The 17,792-nt window shown below is 45.3% G+C and overlaps 1 protein-coding gene across 1 annotated transcript in view; it reads left to right on the plus strand.

The window, feature by feature from the left end:
* Positions 1-4,472: 4,472 nt before the first annotated feature.
* LOC140207968 (uncharacterized) overlaps positions 4,473-17,792 on the plus strand; it is a 39,821-nt gene continuing 26,501 nt past the window's right edge. Inside the window, exons 1-2 of the mRNA XM_072276502.1 lie at positions 4,473-4,516; positions 11,388-11,555. The gene's annotated coding sequence lies outside the window, so the exon portion shown is untranslated. The remainder of the gene's footprint in view (positions 4,517-11,387; positions 11,556-17,792) is intronic.

Genomic DNA, 17,792 nt, shown 5'->3' on the forward strand with positions numbered 1-17,792 from the left:
TGTTTTGTCATATATCAGATCAATGTACTGTAGCAATGTATTGATCTGTGTGGATGGTACGTCAGGCAAGATTTTCACTGTAGCTCAGTACGTGATAATAACAAACAAATTCCCCATTTTAATTGTGTGGAAATATTAGACAGACTGAGATTCTGCTTTGGAGCCACAGAAGGAAACTTAACTGTTGTCATTTCTGAGGAATGCAAATAAATATAAAAGGCTTCAATCTCTCATTACGATCTGCAGTAACTGGGATCAGGTGACCGGTGGTGGGTCTCCCAGAACAATTATCAGAATCAGGTTTAATAGCACCGGCATTTGTCATGAAATTCATTGTCTCTGCAGCAGCAATAGAACCTCATTCTTAACAATAGATTTTAACAATTGTGATTTAAAATAAGAATATACATATTAAATAGTTCAATTATATAAGTAGTACAAAATAAAACTTTTAAAAAAATGCAATAAACTAGTTTAATTGTGTGGAACTATTTGACGGACTGGGTTGTTGCCTTGGAAATTCTGGAGTGAAGCTGAAGTTAACTGTACTAAACTATAACTAAACTTATGAGAAGCTCAGATAAATACAAAAGACTAAATTCTCCTATTAATGGGTCACACACCCATAAAAATTGGCTGCACTTCAGCCGGTAAAAACAGTGGAATGAAACATGATGAAAATATTGCAGAAAAAAATCATTGTCCACCCACAACGAGAGGACGTAACAGATCCGGATCTCACTGCCTTGTCTGAACAGGCGAAAGATGAAGCTACACGGACACATAGAGCAGTGACCGGAAGATGCTGCAGATCTGCGGGAAAAAGTGAACAGGAAATGGGATCAGGTGACGGGTGGAGGGTCTCCCACCTGAGCAGGTGACTTTGCTCCTCGCCCCTCACATGCTGCCCGACCCATCCGCTGCATTTTCCATATTTACACCAGATACATTGTCCCTTCATATCTTTCCTGCCCCTTTCCCTCCACCTTCAGGTCACAGAGTTACAGGCTCAATTCCCATTCAGATCCAACACACAATTCAGATCCAAACAAAAATTGTGCAGGTTTCATTTAAATCAGTCCATGTTTATAAACATTAATTTCTATTCACATTCCTCCGGCCTCACTGGACAGCAACACTGAAACAGCAGGAGGTGGCCATTCAGCCCCTCTAACCATCAACAAGATGACGGCTGCTCTCCCATCTCAGCCACATGTTTCTGCCTGATCCTCATTTCCTCGATCCCTCCGGTCTCCACACATCTGTCAGCCTCTGTTTTATGTGAGGACAATCACTGATTCTTCACTGCCCTCTGTGGTGGGGATTTACAGACATTCACCACCCTCGGAGTGGAGACATTTCCCCTCATCTCAGTCCCAGACAGTCCACCTGCTTTTTCAGAGACTGGGATCCCTGGTTCAACCGGTAATGATGTTGTGCATTTCAATGTGTTCACCTCTCAGTCCTCGGTTCTCTAAATGAAAGGGTTATCGCATTTCATCTTTCTTCAAATGATGATCCCACCACTCCAGGGATCAGTCTGGTGAATCTTCATTGCACTCTCTATAACAAATACTCTCTCACCTCTTTGTTAATCCTCTATGGAATTAATTTCCATCTTCTGCAGCCCCGTGTTGCCCCAACCACTCACCTCCCACCCCTGTCACTATTTCCACCTTCCCACCACCCCCTCACCTGGATCCACCTCTCACTCCCCAGCTCTTGCCCCATCCCCACCCCTCACCTCTTTTCTCGGACTATTTCCCGTCCACTCTCAGTCCAGAGGGAGGGTCTCGGCCCGAAATGTTGACGGTCCATTTCCCTCCACAGATGCTGCCCGACCCACTGAGTTCCTCCGGCAGTTTGTTCTTTGGTCTGTATAACCCGTGTTAGTGTGGGGAGCGGGATTTTACACCATATTCCCGGTACAATCTCAACAAAACACAAATAATTGTCACTTTGCCCGGACCATTGGCCCCGCTCGCAGGGCAACAGTCTGCCGGTGTTTGCCCCCCAATGTGGTGAATCGCCACCACCGTGGGCTCAGACATTTCCACAGATGAGCCCCTCCTGTCCCCACCGGGACAAACATCCTGTCCGCCCCCTCTCTCACCGTCTTCATCCTCTCCCTCCCCGGGGAACCGGCATCAAACCGACGGGCCGAGCGGTCTCCTCCTACCTCTCAGCGATACATCAGACTCCGGCCGCAGGAGACGCTTCACAAACGCCCCAACTTCCCTCGGAGGGAAATGGAAATAAATCAGAAAGCGGACATTCACTTTGGGATTTGTTCCGCTCGGATGAGGAGTTGACCGTGGGGACGACGGAGTCAGCGAGGGTAACGCCCTCTCGGCTGGTCCGCCTCCGCGACTGGCTGTAACCGGTGATTGACATCGCTTCGCACCAGTGGAAATAGCGCAGCTCCTGAATCCTCTGTTGACAGCGGTGGGGGAGGGACTGGTCACGTGATTAGTAGCGCAGCCGTTAAACCGGTAAAGCTCGAGCTCACCAGCGCGTGGGTGACGTAAGACACCGCGCAAGTGAGGGCAGATCCCGGTGTGGAGGGGGGGGCATGTGTGACGTCAGGCGCGTGGGTGCGCCTGTGTGACGTCACCTGTGGGGGATCGCTCTTATTCAAAAGCACCTCAATGGACATTTCTTATGATTTCAGTGGGACAACAACATTAATCACGGGTTTCATCACTGAATCCAGTGTTGTGAGATGTAAAGTCCCCTGTTATGTGTCCGGCTGTGCCGTGTTGTTGGTGGAGTGGGCAGCGTGGTGTTTGTCTCGATTCGGGTCACAACACCAGAATTGCCAGCGGGGTCCACACACAGTGTATTAGTGACCAGAAAACCTCCCGTCCCTGCAGTCTCTGTCTCCTGGTAAACTCAACACCCTGACAATGTGGATCATCGACACCCCTTCCTCTCAGAGTCAGGGAATCATTCTGACAGCTGATCAAAGAGAGGAATTATATTTAGCTCCTCCGCAGTTGTGCGGGGTAGGGTTGTTTTTATTTGGGGGTGTCGATGTTATTGTTGCGTTTTGTGCAGAGAGACGGGTATTTTTTAAGGTGGACCATCGGGATGCCGGTCTTGTTTTTATGCTGGGGGAGCTTGATGTTTCTCTCTGAACGGGGTTCATGTTCTTCCTTTGTTTCGTGGCCTCAGGAGAAGAACAAAAACTCAGAGTTGTATATGGATACCTGCTTTGATAATAAATTAACCTTTGAACTATCCGCTCCGAGCGGGATTTCCCAGTGTATAAACATTTTCATTCCGATTCCCATTCCGGTTGCGACGTGTCAACCCATCGCCTCCTCTTGTGCCAAGATGTGGCCACCCTCAGGGTCCAGGATCAGCAGTTTATATTCCGTCTGGTTACCCTCCAACCTGATGGCATGAATATTGATTTCTCCTTCCGATGAACAAATCTCCCCCTCACCCCTGCCTCCCACTCTCTCTCTTCCTCTCTGACTTTTCACGTCCTCTCACCTGCTGAACACTTCTCTCTGGATCCACTGCTCCATCCCTTTCTCTTATTCTCCACTCTCCTCTCCTATTAGATTCTATTTTCTTCTGCTCTTGAGCTTTCCCACCTACCTGGTTTCACCTATCACCCTCCAGCTCGGCATTTCCTCGCCCGCCCCGATTTTATTCAGATATTTCCTTCATTCCATCTCAGTCCTCAGTTCAACTGGAAACGTCGAATGTTCATTGATGTTGCCCGGCCTGCTGAGTTCCGCCAGCATTTTGTTTGTGTTGCTCTGGATTTCCAGCACCTGCAGTTTGTCGTGTTTGTGATTTACCTCTCCGCTGTCACTCCCGCCTCCGGCCGCCGGCGGCGCTGCACGGACCTCCGGCCACTGGTGGCGCTGCATGAACCTCCGGCCACCGGCGGCGCTGCATGAACCTCCGGCCACCGGCGGCGCTGCATTGACCTCCGGCCACCGGGGGCGATGTGCAGACCTCCGTCCACGGGTGGTGCTGCGGCGAATATCCTGCTGAACGTCGGCCCGGTGTCCATCACAGTTGTCGCCGGCGGTTCTGCTATCGGGGAGGTGAGTAATGGAGTTTGTGTAAATCGGGGGTTTGCTGCAGTTGGAAAGGGCCGGGACCGAGTTCTGCCGGACGGCTGCAGGCTCCGGGCTGTCCGGTCCCGCAGCCCCGGTTTTAGCTTTGCGCCCGAGCCCGGGCTGTGGGATCAGTCAGTTGTGGTTCCCAGGCTGGGAAGGGGTTTGGGGTGAAGGGGATCTGTCTGTGTGTGGGTAGAGGTTACGGGTGGACTGTGGGTGTGGGGTGAGTGGTCGGAAAGATGTGGGACCCTAGACCTGAAAGGGGGCGGTTGTTAGAAAGTGGGATGTCCTTTCAGCAGGGGTGCAGTGCTAATTGTTTTAGGTGCCGGAGCTGACAAAATGCTTGCCATTTCCTATATCCCCTCTCTCACCCAGTTTGTGTACTTGCTGATTTCATGTACTGGACAACCTCCTTGCCCCATTCGAGTAATGAACAGGTAAACAAATTGAGTGTGGTATATTATCACAGTCAATTGACGTGAAATTTGTTGACTTAGCAACAGGAGTTCAATGCAATACATATTCTGGCATAGATAAGAAATAAATTAAAACATAAATAAAAAAGTAAATCATTATGCATAATGAATAAATTGTTAATAATGTGGAAAAACAGAAATGATGTATATTCAAAAGTGATGTAGTGTCCAAAGCTTTCAATGTCCATTCAGAAATCAGATGGCAGAGGGGAAGAAGCTGTTCCTGAATTGCTGAGTGTGTGCCTTCAGGCTTCTGAACCTCCTACCTGATGGTAACAGTGAGAAAAGGGCATACCCTGGGTGCTGAAGGTCCTTAATAATGGATGCTGCCTTTATGAGACACCGTTTCCTAAAGATGTCCGGATACTTTGTAGGCTAGTACCCAAGATGGAGCTGACTAGATTTACAACGTTCTGCAGCTTCTCACGGTCCTGTGCAGTAGCCCCTCCATACCAGACAGTGATGCAGCCTGTCCAAATGCTCCCCACAGTGCAGCTATAGAGGATTTTGAGCTTGTTTGTTGTCATGCCAAATCGCTTCAAACTCCTAATAAAGTATAGCTGCTGTCTTACCTTCTTTATGACTACATCAATATGCTGGGACCACGTTAGATCCTCAGGGCTCTTGATGCCCAGGAATTTAAAGCTACTCACTCTCTCCACTTATGATCGCTCTATGATGATCGGTACGTGTTCCCCCGTCTTACTCTTCCTGAAGTCCACAATCAGCGCTTTCGTCTTACTGACATTGAGTGCCAGGTTGTTGCTGTGGCACCATTCCACTAGCTGGCATATCTCGCTCCTGTACGCCCCCTCGTCACCACCTGAGATTCGACCAACAATAGTTGTATTGTCGGTAAATCTGAAAATGGTGTTTGAGCTGTGCCCAGCCACACAGTCATGTGTATACGGAGAGTAGAGCGGTGGGCTAAGAACACACCCCTGAGGTGCGCCAGTGTTGATCGTCAGCGAAGAGGATATGTTACTACCAATCTGCACAGACTGTGTTCTTCTGGTTAGGAAGATGAGAATACAATTACAGAGGCCCAGGTTCTGCAACTTCTCAATTAGGATAGTGGGAATGATGGTATAAAATGCAGAGCTGTAGTCGATGAACAGCAGCCTGACGTAGATGCTTGTGTTGTCCAGGTGGTCTAAAACCGTGTGAAGAGCCGTGGGGATTGCGTCTGCCGTTGACCTATTGTGACGATAGGCAAATTGCAGTGGGTTCAGGTCCTTGCTGAGGCGGGAGTTCATTTCAGTCATAACCAACCTCCCAAAGCATTTCATCACTGTCGATGTAAGTGCTACCAGGCAATAGTCCTTAAGGCAGCCCACATTCTTCTTCTTTGGCGCTGGTATAATGGTAAACCAAGATGAAAGAAATATATCAATTCCAGAGCTCCACAGAAATATAGTGATAGTTAAAACATTAACAATAGTATAGCCTATCAGTACATTTCAGTGTGTAACTGGTACAATAAAACATATAATAATTTAATAATATGACAAAGTATTACACGGTTGCACTCCCTAATTATCATAAAATATAATTATCAAGCGAGTAAAGAAAAAGGCACTAATCATGTATTTTACCAATTTAAAAGTAATTACCTACTTACCAAACACCACCAATGAGAAGTTTCACAATAATTTCCACAAAGGGTCGGGCGTAATATGTGTTCGGGGGTCTGAAGCAACTCTTGTCCTGGTATCATCTGCTGATCTGATCTGTGGTACTGTAGTCATGTTGTGACATACGGCTCAGGATTCCACTGAACTAGAGGAGGTCTGTGTAGTTTAACAAACATAAGTGATGATACATGATCTATGAGAGTCCTTGAGTGTGTTGTTGTTATTATCAAGTTGATGTGACTGAATCCTCTCTCACACTCAGCAGTACTAATAGGAATAACTTGTGAACAGCTCAGTAATGGGCGTAAATCTTGGGGGATGCGGAGTCCACGATCCTCCACATAATCTCTGAAGGCATTTATTACAGAGGAAGAAGAAAGCTTAAGCCTCTTACAGAGAGATGATATTGCAGCTTCTCCATCATTCTCCATCAGGCAGAAGGTACCGAAGCATCTGGGCTCACACGACAAGACTGCGTAACAGTTTCTTCCCCCAAGCCATCAGACTCCTCAATACCCAGAGTCTAGACTGACATTCACATCATTTATTATTATATTGTAATTTGTCCGCTACTGTGCCTATTGTCTTGTTTATAAATTATTGTACTGCCCTGCACTGTTTTTGCACACTTTATGTTGTCCTTTGCAGGGCTGTAGTCTAGTGCAGTTTTTTAATGTTTTTACGTAGTCTAGGGTAGCCTTGTGCTGTCTCACATAGTCTAATGTAGTTTTGTGTTGTTTTATGTAGCACCAGGGTCCTGGAGAAACGTTGTCTCGTTTTTACTGTGTACTCTACCAGCAGTTTATGGTTGAAATGACAAAAAGATACGACTTGCCTTGAAAAAAAAATATTAAGCAGTATTTCAGCAGGCCAGTTATCTTTATCAAGGACACACATTTCATTTGGCTGGGAATTAATACATACTTTGAGGTTTAGAAGTTTGAGAACCTTTCAAAGATGTTGCCGTGAACATAAGGTGCTACAAACTGTTTATAAGACGAGTAAGAAACTGTCGATAATTAATGGAGACAATTTTGTTGTTGCTTGTTAAGGTAATTTCTCCAAACTTCCCCTTTTCAACTGCCTCTTGAGCTTCTAGAGTTTTTGTAGCAGGTTGGTCTTTCAGTCCATGCAGTGATCTTATGCTCCATTGGGTCAGTTTGTCTGCATAAGCAGTCGTAGTAGTGCATTTCTGTAAACACTCTGACAGTAAACCAAGTTCATGCAACGTGTCATACGTTAGAGCTCAGTCCAATAGAAACTGTCCTGAAGAATCTTTTCAACAGACCTTCATAAGTTTTTCTGTCACTCACAGATCCTGTTTCATTCTTCATTGCTTTTTCAAAGTGAAAACACAGTGCTTCATAATTTTGTCACACTGCTGAAACTGTTCGAAATGAGCTAGCCACACACCTGGTGCCCAGAACACGGCCTATTTTGCAAATTTGTAGTTCTAGTTGAGAGGCACATTCAGACAGTTCCTTTTGATTTAGAGGTGATCTACTGTAAACAGACTACAATTTATCCATAAATGATTGAAAATGATTTATTCCGTGAACTTCTCTCACTGAATCACCTACTGCAAGTTCTAATATGTTATTAAGACTACGCCAATTTGTCACATCAGGGTAATGTTCCTTGAGAATTGTAGCAACACCAGATTTGACACCAGGCATTATGTTCTCCCGATCACTAGCAAATGCTACAAGGTTCTGTTTCAAGTAAGAGTCATCAAACCCATGGTTCTTGAGACAATTCAGAAGATGCTTAACAATAGTTGCAGCTTTCTGATCAGGCAGTTCAATTAGATCTAAAAACATAAAATGGGGATCACCTTCCTTATCACGTTTCAAATAAACTATTCGGGCGGTGTTAATGCTCAGGCTTGTTGATTGATCAATGAGAACAGAAAATTTGCCATTTTTTCTGTTTGATATGCTAGCAAATTTTCTTTTTCATATTAATGGCTACTGTTGAAGTCAGAAGTTTACATACACCATAGCCAAATACTCAGTTTTACACAATTCCTGACATTTAATCCAAGAAAACATTCCCAGTCTTATGTCAATTAGGATCAGTACTTTATTTTAAGAATGTGAAATGTCAGAATAATAGTAGAGAGTGTAAAAGAGGTTTGCCAGGATATTGTCTAGATTAGAGGGCATGAGCTATAGCGAGAGGTTGGACAAACTTGTGTTGTTTTCTCCAGGGCGGCGCAGGCTGGGGTGAGACTGGATAGACGTTTATAACATTACGAGTGGAGTAGACAGATGGTATGTTTTTCTCGGGGGTTGAAATGTCTAACACATTTAAGGTGAGAAGAGATGTGAGCGGCAAGTTTGTTTCTTTCCACATGAATAGTGGGTAGCTGGAGTGCTCTGCCTGGGGTGATGGGAGACCCCACCAGTCACGTGATCCCATTTGCCCCTGGCATTTAACTGCAGATATAACAAGCTCTTCGCGCATGCTCACAGTCTCCGGCTGGGTGGTGCTGAAGTGGATCTAATGTTGGCCGTGAACCCTGAACTGAGGGCCAATTACTCATTTAGTACCCAGTTATTTGGGCTCGTCAGAAATGTGTCGACTTCACTTAATCTGCATTGAACAATCCAAACCAGGAGCCCAGGCTGTCTATTTCCGCAGAATTGAAATGGGAGTCCCGCCAACAGCTCACGTGAGGCTGTTTCCCGCAGATCTGCCCTGCCCTCTGCTTTGTGATGCAAGATCATGTGGTGTGTGCTCACAGTCCCCAGATGGGTGGTAATGCTTCCTCCATGTTGTGTTGGGGAAATCTGATGTTGGCCCCTGAGTCCCGTTAACTTCCCCCAACTCGCCTGGCTTCCTGAGGCTCCTCACATTTGTCCTTGAGCTTTATGGCTGTTGTGTCTTCTCCCCGACTGGGGTGGGTGAGAAAGGAGAACGTCCCAGGCTGTGGAGATATTTGATTTCACTGCCTGCTTTACCGAGGGACTGGGAAGTCCAGGGAGGAGAATGGTTTCTGTGATGTGCTGATCTGTATCCAAAGTTCTCTGCTGTTCCTCACAGTCACGGAAAGGGTAGTTGCCATACAAAAGCATGAAGTGTCTGGATGGAAACTTTCTATGGTGTGTTGATAAAAATTTGGTGAGGGTCAAGGGGCATATGCCAAAATTCTTATTGTTTATTCTAACTTTGTCATTTTAGGATCTTTTATACAGTAGTATGTGTGATTAATTCAATATCTGTGTATTGCTGGAGGATCATCAGTGATTGTCCTTGATCCCTTCTCCCACCTGGTTCCGTCTGCTCATCCCTGCCCATCTTGTTCAACCTCTGCCCACTTTCCTAACCCCACTTCAGTGATGTATACCAACCATCTGGGCAACCTCGGCCAACCCTGTATCCCACCTCCTCAATGTTATATATCAGCAATCTTTCTTCTAACCTTGTCTTCATTGTGAAGTGTTCATTTACACTTTTGGCCTCACTGAGTTATTTCCAGAATCAGTTTTTGTTAGCTGGAATGCCAGAGGGTTATCAGGTACCAGTTCTGTTGTGCATTGGTGTGGAGGTGCTAGTTGTGAACTGTGACTGGCTGACACACTGCAGCATTTTACTGGCAGCAAAGAGTACTGGGAGAGTTGGTGCTTGGGCTATAATCCTGTGATCTACATTCCAGGCATATGGAACTGTTGGTGTTTTGGTTTTGACTTTGGTTAGTGCTTCTACAGATGGGGCTGGATGGTCGTCCTTCTGCAATGAAGCAGAACTTTCGAGCAGCTGGACATTGGTTGTGGGGAAATCCCGGATTGCACTACCCAGTGTGAGATGTGGGGACGATGTGTGAGACTCTCAGGGTCGGTGAGTGGCAGATTCAGCTGTGTGACTCTGTGAGGTTGGGTCCTGGGATATCACAGTTTTTGATCCAGGTAAAATGGACCCGGGAATCGAGCTGCTTGGGCTTATGAGGTGCTGAGCGAGTATTTCTGTTCTGGGATCAGATGCTTGTTTCTGGCGTTCCTTTGGAAGCACTGACTGCTAATCTGAGGAGAGGATGAGTTCCCATTCCATCCTCACAGGGAGAAGCTGTGAGTAATTGGGCTGTTCCGTGTTTACAACAGTAGAACTAGACCCTTGAGTTTGGTGTTCAAACTGTATTTGGAAATCCCACCCACACCGCCCCCCCCCCACTGTCACTTGTCTGTCACTCGGTGGGGAAATCAAGCAGAATCTGAAATTGCTGGAGATCTGCACTAAAAAATGAAAATGCTTGAAGTCATTCTGACGAAACGTTATTAACCTGAATTGTAAAGTTTGTTCCTCTCCCCACACCTATTCTTCACCTGCTGTGTGTTTCTGGAAATTCCAGTGTCTTTCTATTACATTCACCCTGGAATGGTTTATATTTCCTGAAATGGACCTCATCTAACCTGGGAATGGAAATGGCTCGTTTTGTGTTAGTAGAACAGTAAAGAAAGCACAACTTTTCTCTATAAATTATTCTGGTACCAATTTGTTATTCCTGGAAATGTGTTCAGTACCGTTGTTGATAACAAGGTTTATAAGAATAATTTCAGGAATAATCGGCTTTATGTACAGTATTGTTATGAACCAGCAGCAATAGATATGAAAATGAGTCAGGCTTTATAAACAAACAACAAAATTTATTAACCTCTGCTCAAAAACATAGAAAAGTAAACAAACGACGAACATAACTGGAAGTTAGCAGTTATGCGGCAATATCTAACAAACAGTCAAACTTAGAATCAGTTCTCATTGAAGCACAGTCTTAAAGTGGTAAATTCAAAAGTCCAAGTGATGTATACAATCATTGAGGAGAGACTTCCCCGAAACAACAATTCCTTCGAAGAAATGACAAATCTGTCAACCACAGCGGAGAGATGCCTTGTCAGACAAAATCACAAAGAAATAAAGTGTCTTAAAGAAACTGACCTTTTGGCTGGAGGGTGGTCACTGCACAAACTTTCCCGACCTTGCAGGGGTTTAACTCGAACGTGCATGCCACAGTTTCCCAAAAGAAGATACAAAAAGTTCGATCACTCCCAAATGGCTGAATATTAACTTTACCCAATCCTTTGAGTTCGAATAACACTGGTAATGTCTTCACTCTCCGATACTAGGCTGTGAGGGAACATTAAGCAGAAATTTTTGGTTTCCCTTTTTATTGTTAATGTGCTTCATTATCTTTCATGTTAAAGTTAGACCTGCAGTGAGAGATTTATTGGAAGAAAAACCCCAACTGGAAGCAAACTACGACTGAAGACGAGGGAACAGCAACAAGTGAACCAGCCCGAGGATTGAGAGCATCAACTGGAGAGAACCCATCTGACTCGGAGAATCCAGTGATTCAGTCAGGAGAAAGTTTGGTGAGTCTCATTTACTCAAACACTGGTCCTTTAGACATTGCATACCTGTACAAAGGAAGGTAAGAAATAGTTGGAGTGAGACTGAATGTGCCCAGATGAACCATTTATGCCTCTGTCAGACCCAGTTGCAATCACTCCAGGTCTGGTAATGTGCTGTCAGCAGCCCAGCCCTTTAAAACCACTCCCGTTCCCTCACTGATTACTCAGTTCAAGATCTTGCATCCTCTGAAGTAGATTTTGGTCAGCTCTGAGTGAAAGAGACGGGAGTGTTTATACTGACCATCTTTGAAAAAAGTAATTGTTTGAACTTGCTGCAAACTCTCTACCCATACCCTGTACTCTATCAACCAAATTATTGACGTAGATGACAAGTAGCAACGGGCGTAACCCCAGGGAACAACACTAAGCATGGGACTCGAGTCCAAGAAACAGCCTCTCACCATAACCCTCTGCTTCCTACCAATCATCTGTTTGCAGACCCTGGGGATCTGTGACAAGGTCAATGTTAACAGGAAGTTTTGTCAGTAATTAAGATGAAGAGAACTGTGGCCTCCTGAAGGGCCAGGCGAGCTGAGCTGTCTGACCCAGTGGACCAGATCCACCCTCTTTGACAACTTAATTTACCCCATGCCCATCCACCCAGGTCATGTTGCATCCGATAACCCACAGTGGCCCCACACCCTTCTTACCATTCGCCCCACACCGACACACAGACAGGTCCGCTTCATCCCCATCCACCCTCCCAGCTTGGGGACCCACAACAAAATGATCCTGCAAACCTGACTCAGGTGCAAAACTAAAACCAGGGATGCAAGGCTGGAGAGCCCGGAGCCCCCAGCTGTCCGGCTCGGTCCCAGCCCTTTCCCAATGCAATCGGCCCTCGATTTACACAGACCCCGGGATCAGTCCCTTCCTCACCACCACTTAAACAGGAGAAACACCAGCATTAGCTGGGGTTGACATTATATGGCGATTTGCAGTCGGTCCGCACCAGAGTCCTGCGATTGACGGAGCTACAATTCCCATACCAGGCAGTGATGCAGCCAGTCAGGATGCTCTCAATTGTGTCCCTGTAGAAAGTTCTTCGCACTTGGGGGCACATTCCAAACTCCTTCAATCGTCTGAGGTGAAAGTGGCACTGTTGTGCCTTTTTCACAGCACAGCCGGTACAGACCGTGTGAGATCCTTGAAGATGTGTATGCCAAGGAACTTAAAGCTGTTCACCCTCTCAATTCCAGATCCATTGATGTCAATAGGGGTTAGCCTGTCTCCATTCCTTCCGTAATCCACAACCAGCTTCTTTGTTTCTGTGACATCGAGGAAGTGGTTGTTTTCTTGACACCAGTCAGATGTTGGTCAAACTTCAGACAAAGTCAGCAATCAAAAGATTGAGCATGGTGCTTCGAATGTGCTGAACTGTGTATATCAAATGCAGGAAGCCAGATGAGCTCAGTGCATTGAATTATGATATTGTTACCATTACTGGGACTTGGTTGCCCCAACAGTCTGAGGGATTGAGAGAAATAAAGTTACAAAGACTATGCCAGAAACAAAGATTGATATACCAAGTGATTTTAACTTTCCATATATTGGCTGGGACTTCCATACTGTAGAAGGACTAGATGGGGTAGAGTTTGTCAAATGTGCTCTCAACCAGTAGAATTCCCGACATAGAAGTGTGCAATAAGCTATCAGGAAATGATCCAGCGCTAGTGACAGAAATTAGTGTATGGGAACACTTTGTATCTAGTGATCATAATACCATGAGATTCCAAATAAATATGGAAAAAGAGAGGTCTGGACCACAAGTTGAGATTCTAACTTGGAGAAAGGTCAATTTTGATGGCATCAGAAAGGATCTGACAAGTGTGAACTGGGACAGGATGTTTCTGGCAAAGGATTACTTGGTAAGTGGGAGTTCTTCAGAAATGAAGTTTCGAGGGTGTAGAGCTTGTATGTGCCCGTCAAACTAAAAGTTGAAAGGTAATTGGTGCAGGGAACCTTTGCTTTCCTGAGATATTGAGGCCCTGGATATTTTGTTTCTCTGAATGCATCAGGCTGTTGGGTGCAACCAAGAATCATTAGCGACTACAATATCATAATTCCATGCCCTGAGCTCATCTGACATTTCTTTTTCGTTGTCTTCAGTTTGTTTCTGAAAGCGTCCCAATGTTTTTTATTCTAATATTTGCCCTCTCTTTGGTTTCTACGTTGGCTTTGGCTTTTCATTTCAGCCACAGTTGTGTCCTCCTGCCTTTACAATGCTTCCACTTCTTTGGGATGTATCTATCACTCAGCTCCGGAATTGCTCCCAGAGCAGCAATGGCTGGAGTTTCTGTTGTCATTCCTACCAGTTTCCCTTCCAATCAAGTTTGGCCAGCTTCTCTGTCATAGAAACATGGAGAAGGTCAGTGCAGAAACATGCCCACTCTGGACGATCAGAATGGTAATCTATATGAGGAGACAAAATAGATGGGGGCAATTTTAAATAGTATTTTTGCATCTGCATTTACTCAGGGGATGGTCACAAGGTCTATAGAAGTGAGGCAAAGCAGCATCAACTTCATGGACCCTGTACAGATTACAGAGGTGGAGGTGTTTGCTGTCTTAAGGAAAATTACCGTGGATAAATCACCAGGGCCTGACAAGTTGTTCCCTGGGACCCTGCGGAAGACAAGTGCAGAAATTGTCAGGGCCCAAGCACAAATATTTAAATCATCCTCAGTGACAGGTGAGGTACCGGAGGATTGGAGGACAGCCAATGTTGTTCCACTGTTCAAGAAAGGCTCTGAAAACAAACTAAGAATTTATACATTGGTGAGCTTGACATCAGTAGGGGAAAAGTTATTGGAACGTATGTGCAGGAACCAGATATACAATTATTTAGTAGATGTGGACTGATTAAGGATAGGTAGCATGGGTTTGTGCATGCTAGGTCATGTCTAACCAAATTTATCGAGCCTCACGAGGATGTTATCAGGAAAGTGGATGAAGGCAAGGCAGTAGATGTTGTCTACATGGACTTTAGCAAGACACTTGACAAAGTCTCATATGGGAGGTTGGTCAAGAAGGTTCAGTCACTCAGCATTCAAGATGAGATAGTAAATTGAATGAGACGCTGTCTTTGGGAGAAGCCAGAGTGTGGTAGCAGATGGTTGCCTCTCTGACGGGAGGCCTGTGACTAGTGGTGTGCCACAGAGATCAGTGCTGGATCTGTTGTTGTTTGTCATCTATTTCAGATATCTGGATGATAACATGGTTAACTGGATCAGCAAATTTGTGGATGACACCAATATTTGTGGTGTAGTGGACAGCAAGAAATACTCTCATGGCTTGCAGTGTGATCTGGACCTGCTGAAAAAATGGGTTGCGAAACGGAAAAAGGAATTTAATGCGGACAAGTGTGAAGTGTTGCATGTTGGTAGCAACAAGGTCTTACACAGTGACTGGTAGGGCACTGAGAAGTGTTGTAGAAGAAAGGGATCTGGGAATTCAGGTCCATAATTCACTGAAAGTGGTGTCACAGTTCAATCAGGATGGAAATAACGATTTTGGCACATTGGCCTTCACAAATCAAAGTACTGAGTAGAAACATAGAAAATAGGTGCAGGAGTAGGCTATTCGGCCCTTCGAGCCTGCACCGCCATTTATTATGATCATGGCTGATCATCCAACTCAGAACACCGCCTCAGCCTTCCCTCCATACCCCCTGACCCCTGTAGCCACAAGGGCCATATCTAACTCCCTCTTAAATATAGCCAATGAACTGGCCTCAACTGTTTCCTGTGGCAGAGAATTCCACAGATTCACCACCCTCTGCGTGAAGAAGTTTTTCCTAATCTCGGTCCTAAAAGGCTTCCCCTCTATCCTCAAACTGTGACCCCTCGTTCTGGACTTCCCCAACATCGAGAACAATCTTCCTGCATCTAGCCTGTCCAATCCCTTTAGGATCTTATAGGTTTCAATCAGATCCCCCCTCAATCTTCTAAATTCCAACGAGTACAAGCCCAGTTCATCCAGTCTTTCTTCATATGAAAGTCCTGCCATCCCAGGAATCAATCTGGTGAACCTTCTCTGTACTCCCTCTGTGGCAAGGATGTCTTTCCTCAGATTAGGGGACCAAAACTGCACACAATACTCCAGGTGTGGTCTCACCAAGGCCTTGTACAACTGCAGTAGTACCTCCCTGCTCCTGTACTCAAATCCTCTCGCTATAAATGCCAGCATACCATTCGCCTTTTTCACCGCCTGCTGTACCTGCATGCCCACTTTCAATGACTGGTGTGTAATGACACCCAGATCTCGTTGCACCTCCCCTTTTCCTAATCGGCCACCATTCAGATAATAATCTGTTTTCCTATTTTTGCCACCAAAGTGGATAACTTCACATTTATCCACATTAAATTGCATCTGCCATGAATTTGCCCACTCACCCAACCTATCCAAGTCACCCTGCATCCTCTTAGCATCCTCCTCACAGCTAACACTGCCACCCAGCTTCGTGTCATCCGCAAACTTGGAGATGCTGCATTTAATTCCCTCATCCAAGTCATTAATATATATTGTAAACAACTGGGGTCCCAGCACTGAGCCTTGCGGTACCCCACTAGTCACCGCCTGCCATTCTGAAAAGGTCCCGTTTATTCCCACTCTTTGCTTCCTGTCTGCTAACCAACTCTCCACCCACACCAATACCTTACCCCCAATACCGTGTGCTTTAAGTTTGCACACTAATCTCCTGTGTGGGACCTTGTCAAAAGCCTTCTGAAAATCCAAATATACCACATCCACTGGTTCTCCCCTATCCACTCTACTAGTTACATCCTCAAAAAATTCTATGAGATTCGTCAGACATGATTTTCCTTTCACAAATCCATGCTGACTTTGTCCGATCATTTCACCGCTTTCCAAATGTGCTGTTATCACATCCTTGATAACTGACTCCAGCAGTTTCCCCACCACCGACGTTAGGCTAACCGGTCTATAGTTCCCCGGTTTCTCTCTCCCTGCTTTTTTAAAAAGTGGAGTTACATTAGCCACCCTCCAATCCTCAGGAACTAGTCCAGAATCTAACGAGTTTTGAAAAATTATCACTAATGCATCCACTATTTCTTGGGCTACTTCCTTAAGCACCCTGGGATGCAGACCATCTGGCCCTAGGGATTTATCTGCCTTCAATCTCTTCAATTTACCTAACACCACTTCCCTACTAACATGTATTTTGCTCAGTTCCTCCATCTCACTGGACCCTCTGTCCCCTACTATTTCTGGAAGATTATTTATGTCCTCCTTAGTGAAGACAGAACCAAAGTAATTATTCAATTGGTCTGCCATGTCCTTGCTCCCCATAATCAATTCACCTGTTTCTGTCTGCAGGGGACCTACATTTGTCTTTACCAGTCTTTTCCTTTTTACATATCTATAAAAGCTTTTACAGTCCATTTTTATGTTGCCTGCCAGGAGGTTAGTTCACAACAGGGGGATGGGAACCAGTGCAGAGAGGCAGAGGGGTGTAAAGTGAGGGTAGAAACAAAAAGTACTATGGAGAAAAGTAAAAGTGGCAGGCCGACAAATCCAGGGCAAGCATTAAAAAGGGCCACTTTTCAGCATAATTGTATAAGGGTTAAGAGAGTTGTAAAAGAGCGCCTGAAGGCTTTGTGTGTCAATGCAAGGAGCATTCGTAATAAGGTGGATGAATTGAAAGTGCAGATTGTTATTAATGATTATGATATAGTTGGGATCACAGAGACATGGCTCCAGGGTGACCAGGGATGGGAGCTCAACGTTCAGGGATATTCAATATTCAGGAGGGATAGACATGAAGGAAGGGGAGGTGGGGTGGCGTTGCTGGTTAAAGAAGAGATTAACGCAATAGAAAGGAAGGACATAAGCCGGGAAGATGTGGAATCGATATGGGTAGAGCTGCGTAACACTAAAGGGCAGAAGACGCTGGTGGGAGTTGTGTACAGGCCACCTAACAGTAGTAGTGAGGTCGGAGATGGTATTAAACAGGAAATTAGAAATGTGTGCAATAAAGGAACAGCAGTTATAATGGGTGACTTCAATCTACATGTAGATTGGGTGAACCAAATTGGTAAAGGTGCTGAGGAAGAGGATTTCTTGGAATGTATGCGGGATGGTTTTTTGAACCAACATGTCGAGGAACCAACTAGAGAGCAGGCTATTCTGGACTGGGTTTTGAGCAATGAGGAAGGGTTAATTAGCAATCTTGTCGTG

The sequence above is a fragment of the Mobula birostris genome, chromosome 13 (assembly GCF_030028105.1).
Source record: "Mobula birostris isolate sMobBir1 chromosome 13, sMobBir1.hap1, whole genome shotgun sequence".
Lineage (NCBI taxonomy): Eukaryota > Metazoa > Chordata > Chondrichthyes > Myliobatiformes > Myliobatidae > Mobula > Mobula birostris.